At 43.7% G+C, this 6,471-nt stretch overlaps 1 pseudogene; it reads right to left on the minus strand.

The window, feature by feature from the left end:
- Positions 1 to 5,536: 5,536 nt before the first annotated feature.
- On the minus strand, positions 5,537 to 6,228 carry LOC100601922 (annotated as a pseudogene).
- Between the last annotated feature and the right edge of the window lie 243 nt (positions 6,229 to 6,471).

Genomic DNA, 6,471 nt, shown 5'->3' on the forward strand with positions numbered 1-6,471 from the left:
CATGTACAATTATATTGCTGTATCCTGGTGCCTGCTTGCAACGCTATGCAAATAAGTGCACAGTGAAAAGGCATTTTCTTACCCACAGCACTGGTGTGACTAAACAGAGTATCTCTTTCATCACGCCCTATGTTCTGAAGAAGGCACTGGCTGTCAGGGCTCGCTGCTTTCCGCAGGGCATGGAGATCCAGTTGAGCTCCTGGGTGCAAGCTAAGCTACTGTGGACAATCTGTCCCTCTCACCACATTAGAGGCAGGTTGAACTTGAAGACCTTGAGGCCAGCTGGTGTGGCAGGATAATCCAGAGTCCTAGTTTCCTGGTTCTCAGGTTCCAGCCCACTGCTGCTGTAGCATGTGCCTGGGCAGAATGCGGGATCCAGAGGTGTGTGTTTTAGGAGAAACTGACTTTCCAATTATTTTGTTTTTGCTTTTTGAGAGAAGGCCTCTTTCTGTCACCCAGGCTGGAGGGCAGTGGTGCAATCATAGTTCACTGAAGCCTTGAATTCCTGAGCTCACAAGATCCTCCTGCGGCAACCTCCCTCCAAAGTAGCTGGGATTACAGGTGGGTGCCACCACACCTGGAAAATTTTTTTTTGTAGAGATGGGGGGGTCTTGCTATGTCGTGCAGGCTGGTCTTGATCTCCTGGTCTCAAGCGACCCCACTTCGGCCTCCCAAAGTGCTGGGAACACTTCGTGTGAGCCGCCATGCCCAGCTGCCAGTTATTTTTTAAACATCATCACAATTTTGTGTTTGGTAAGATCTACCTTTCTATCCTTTTTATTATTTTATTTTATTTTATTTTATTCTCTTAAGCTCAATGGCAAAAACTTTTTCTCCTTTTTAAACTAAAGCTTTGAACTTTAGTCTACATCAGCTGATGGGACATGTAAGAACTTACATGCATATAAGAGTTGTTAAAAGATAATTTTCAGTAAAAGGTAAAATCATTACTCAAATAGACATAAGACATAAAAATGTGCTAAAGATTTGATTCTACTCATGGGAGGACCAGGCAGATATAATAACCAATTCAAAAGAGAAGTGCATGAGCACAAAGTAATTTAGATTGTTTTTCTTTTGCTTCTTTCAAGATTTTTCTCTATCTTTGGCTTTCAGTATTTTGACTATGATGTGTCTGTATGGGTCTCCTTGCATTTATTCACTTGGAGTTTCTTGGATCTATGTATTAGTGTTTTTCAACAAATTTCAGAAGTTTTCAGGTATTATTTGTTTGAATATTTTTTCTCTCTATCTCTGCCTCTTGAGCATTCTTTCCCAGGATGAGTATGTTGGTGTGCTTAACAGTATTCTACATTTCTCTGAGGCTCTATTCATTTTTACTTATTATTTTTCTTAGTGTCCTTCATCTCTATTAATTGAGCTTCATGTTGGCTGATTCTTCCTTCTGCCAACTCAAATCTACTATTGAGCCCCTCTAGTGAATTTTTCATTTTGATTATTTATTTTTTAACTTCAGAATTTCCATTTACTTCATAATTTTTTTCTATCTTTTTAGTTAACATTCTCTATTTCATGAGTCATTATTATCATGCCTTTCTTTAATTCTTTAAACATGGTTTACATTAAAAACTTTTTTTTTTTTTTTTTTTTTTAGAGACAAGGTCTTGCTTTGTCACTCAGGCTGAAGTACAGTGATGCAATGATAGGTCACTGTAACCTTGAACTCCTGGCCTCATGTGATCCTTTCTCCCCAACCTCCCTAGTAGTTAGGACTACAGACTAATTTTTATATATACATATATTGTAGAAACAGGTTTTCACTGTGTTGCCCAGGCTGGTCTTGAACTCCTGGCCTTAAGCAATCCTCCTGCCTAGAATTCCTGAAGCATTGAGATTACAGGCGTAAACCACTATGCCTGGTCTACTTCGATTTATCATAGCTGCTTTGAAGTCTTTTTCCAATGTGTCCAACATTTAGGTCCCTTCAAAAGCACTTTTTATTGCCTGACTTCTTTTCCTGTGTATTTGTCACAGTTTTTTTGCATGTCATAATTTTTTGTTGAAAAGCAGACATTTTAGATAATATATTGTAGCAACTCTAGATGCTGAATTCCCCACTACATTGGGGCTTGTTGGTGGAACTGTTGTTTGTTTGGGCATTTGTTTATTTAATTCTGAACTAATTCTATGAAGCCTATTTCCTGGTTTGTGTGCAGAGTGTACAATTTCTGATGTTTCTGCTGAGTTTCTTTCTTTTCTCCTCTTTTTTTTTTTTTTTTTTTTTTTTTTGACACAGAGTCTCGCTCTTTCACCAGGCTGCAGTGCAGTGGCGTGATCTTGGCTCACTGCAACCTCTGCCTCCCGGGTTCAAGCGATTCTCCTGCCTCAGCCTCCCGAGTAGCTGGAACTACAGGCGCGTGCCACCACGCCCAGCTAATTTTTGTATTTTCAGTAGAGACAGGGTTTCACCATGTTGGCCAGGATGATCTCAATCTCCCGACCTCGTGATCCACCCACCTCGGCCTCTCAAAGTGCTGGGATTACAGGTGTGAGCCACCGCACCTGGCCTTCTGCTGAGTTTCTTAACCACTGTGTCTGGTACAGAGTTTCCACCCTACAAGTGGGGTCTGGGTCGGGGAAGGGAGCCCCAGCCCTCTTGGCCACACCTGCATGGAATACAGTTTTTGCAACACAGAGCTGGAAGGGATGAGAGACACCAGTGACACACCCTTCTTAGAGTGAAACTGCAGCCTGGAGTGGAGGCAGAGGGAGCCCCCCATCTTCTTGGGAAGCCACACCTGCTTGGGAAGAAGACAGGAGTGGGATGTGACTCAGGTGCCACAGACTCTTTATTCTTACGGGATTCAGGAGATTTTCTTGAATAAATATTTCTTCATTTGCTGTATGTCCTTAGGACAACATAATTTTATTTTAATTATTTAAATAATTTTCACCAATTAGGTCAGGTGCAGCAGCTTACACCTGTAATCCCAGCACTTTGGGAGGCTGAGCTGGGAGGATCACTTGAGCCCAGGAGTTCGCAACCAGCCTGGGCAACATGGTGAAACCCTGTCTCTACAAGAAGTACAAAAATTAGCCAGGCGTGGTGGTGCATACCTGTAGTCCCAGCTACTTGGGGGGCTGAGGTAGAAGGATTGCTTGAGCCTGGGAGATCAAATCTGCAGTGAGCTGAGATGGCACCACCGCACTCCAGCCCGGGTGACAGAGCCAGACCCTGTCTCAAACAAACAGACAAATAATTTTCACCAATTAAATGGCTGTTTTGTAGGGAAAGGTCTGCTGAGTTCCTTACATAGCCATCTCAGATAGTCTACCCATAACTCTTGTAGTGAACTGACATGAGCATAAAAGAAGGCCACGTGGCCTATTGTTCCATGAAGGGGCCGTATCTACAAAGCAACCTCCAAATGCTGAAGGAGCCAATCAACCAGAGGAGGAGGCAGACAAATCCAGTTTGTCGGCATAGGATGATTTACTGGGTAAATTTACAGATAGAAAAGCATGGTCTTGGGGGCTGCAGACATGTAGATCTCTGCAATGCAACCCCTCAAATCTAGGGCTTCTATCTTGGGGAAAAGTATATGTGCTCTGGAAGGAATGTGTAGGTGGCTATGAGTATCACTACACCTATGATGTCTGCAGCAGCATCTCGGATTGTCTTGGAGGAAAAGTGAAAGTTAAAATGAATAGGTGTTCCTACCTAAAGAGTAATACATCAACTACACATTTGGAAGGTATTCTCGGACTCAGGGTCGGTCAGGCAGATTAGCGTTTAAAATAAAGTTGCTCTTGTCCCCGCACATATGTTTTAGCATATAAAAGTTACATAGTGAATTTTAAGTCAAAGTTACTTAAATAAAACTGAAATTTTACATTTGATTTTGAAAATGTAATTAAATATTTTAAAAGCATACCTTGGAGATATTGTGGGTTTGATTCTAGACCACTGCAACTGCAGCAAAGTGAGTAACAGAAATTTTTTTATATAAGATATGTTTACACCATAATGTTTTCTTCCTTCCTTCCTTCCCTCCCTCCCTCTTTTTCTTTCCTTCCTTCCTTCCTTCCTTCCTTCCTTCCTTCCTTCTCTCTCTCTCTCTTCCTTCCTTCCCTTCCTTCCCTTCTTTCCCTCTCCTTCCTTCCTTCCTCCCTCCCTCCCTACCTCTCTCTCTCTCTTTCTCTCTTCTTTCTTTTCTTTTTCCTTTCTTCCCTCCCTCCCTTCCTTCCTTCCTTCCTTCCTTCCTTCCTTCCTTCGACTGAGTTTAACTTCTGTTGCCCAGGCTACAGTGCACAATCTTGGCTCACTACAACCTCTGCCTCCTGGGTTCAAGCTATTCTCCTGCCAAAGCCTCCCAAGTAGCTGGGATTACAGGTGTCCGTCACCACGCCCGGCTAATTTTTGTATTTTTAGTAGAGACAGGGTTTCGCCATGTTGGCCAGGCTTGTCTCAAACTCCTGACCTCAGGTGATCCACCCGCCTCGGCCTCCCAAAGTGCTGGGATTACAGGCGTGAGCCACCGCACCCGGCCTACAAAGTGTTTTGAAATTAACATATGTACATTGGTATTTTAGACATAATGCTATTGCACACAAAAGAAACATATACGTGTGAAACAATGTCTAACAATAAACAGAAATTTTATTTAGCTGAGTTCTAAAAAAAAAAATGAAAACAAAGAATAAATAATATTACATAAACTTAGTTCATAAAGCGGCAGCAGGGTTTGAGAGGATTTACTTCAATTTTGAAAGAATTTCTACTATGGATGGGCAAAATGGCATAAAACATCACGTTACAGAGAAAACTTCCTTTTTTTTTTTTTTTTTTTTGAGATGGAGTCTCGCTCTTTCGCCCAGCCTGGAGTGCAGTGGCGCGATCTCAGCTCACTGCAAGCTCCGCCTCCCGGGTTCACGCCATTCTCCTGCCTCAGCCCCCCGAGTAGCTGGGACTACAGGCGCCCGCCACTGCACCCGGCTACTTTTTTTTTTGTATTTTTAGTAGAGACGGGGTTTCACTGTGTTAACCAGGATGGTCTCGATCTCCTGACCTCGTGATCTGCCCGCCTCGGCCTCCCAAAGTGCTGGGATTACAAGCGTGAGCCACCGCGCCCGGCCTTTTTTTAAAATTTTACTTTAAGTTCTGGGATACATGTGCAGAACGTGCAGGTTTGTTACATAGGTATACATGTGCCATGGTGGTTTGCTGCCCCTATCAACCTGTCATCTAGGTTTTAAGCCCCGCATGCATTAGGTATTTGTCCTAATGCTCTCCCTCCCCTTCCCCGACCCCCCACCCCCGCCCCGAGAGGCCCCGGTGTGTGATGTTTCCCTCCTTGTGTCCATGTGTTCTCATTGTTCAACTCCCACTTATGAGTGAGAACATGCAGTGTTTGATTTTCTATTCCTGTGTTAATTTGCTGAGAATGATGACTTCAAGCTTCATCCATGTCCCTGCAAAGGACATGCACTCATTCTTTTTTATGGCTGCATTTAAAGTACTTTGAAGAAAAAAAGCAGGCCTGGGAAGTTTTGGTTCTTTTTTCCTCCCTTGTTGCAAATTCTCATGGTTTGAGTTGGGTGGTGGAGAGCACGTGTCATCTGCGGGCGGTCTCTCTACTTGAAGGTGACTACGTTTGGATTCTGAGACAGGAAGTGGAGAATGACTAGGTCGCAGTCATTTTTTTTTTTTTAGTTTAATTTTTCCTTTTTTTGCTGTCTAGTTGTCCTCATCAATCTTCTGCTTCTTGGTATTGACATCATCATCCTCATCATCTTCAGCTGCTCACTTGCCCGTAGCAAACTCAGCTTCCTTGTCTTTATCTCCATCCTCTTCCTCACCATCACCTTCTTCCTCTTCATCTACCTCATTGTCAGCCTCCTGCTCCCAGTTTTCCTCATTAGTGTTCCCATTAACAGAGGCATCTCTTCCATTTCTGCCTTCTCCACAACTTCCTTCTTCTCCTTTAAGTCCTTGGTGGTGATCTTGGAGCTGGTGTCTATGGCTACACCTGACATGATGGGGCATGCCGGTGATCTGATGCAGGGGATTAAAAACGAATCGAGAATTCGAGGACTCTGGTAATAAAGCTGCTGGAGTCCATGGAGGAGGAGCCAAGGAGCTAGATGAGGAATAACGCAAAGATGCCTTTCAGAGCAGCCAGCGGGGGCTGTTTTCATTTCAACAGTGTTCACAGGAGTATAGAAACCCTCTTGGTGCATGCATAAGAGAAACTTCTAATTGGTAGAAGTTTGATCATGAAATTGCAGCAACTCAGCCACATCTTCAGGCTCCACCTCGAATTCTGCTTCTTTTTTTTTTTTTTTTTTTTTTTGGAGACGGAGTCTTTCTCTGTCCCCCAGGCTGGAGTGCGGTGGCGCGATCTCGGCTCACTACAACCTCCACCTCCTGGGTTCACGCCATTCTCCTGCCTCAGCCTCCCAAGTAGCTGGGACCACAGGCGCCCACCAACACGCCCGGCTAATTTTTTT

This window comes from Nomascus leucogenys, chromosome 14 (assembly GCF_006542625.1).
Source record: "Nomascus leucogenys isolate Asia chromosome 14, Asia_NLE_v1, whole genome shotgun sequence".
NCBI classification, from domain to species: domain Eukaryota; kingdom Metazoa; phylum Chordata; class Mammalia; order Primates; family Hylobatidae; genus Nomascus; species Nomascus leucogenys.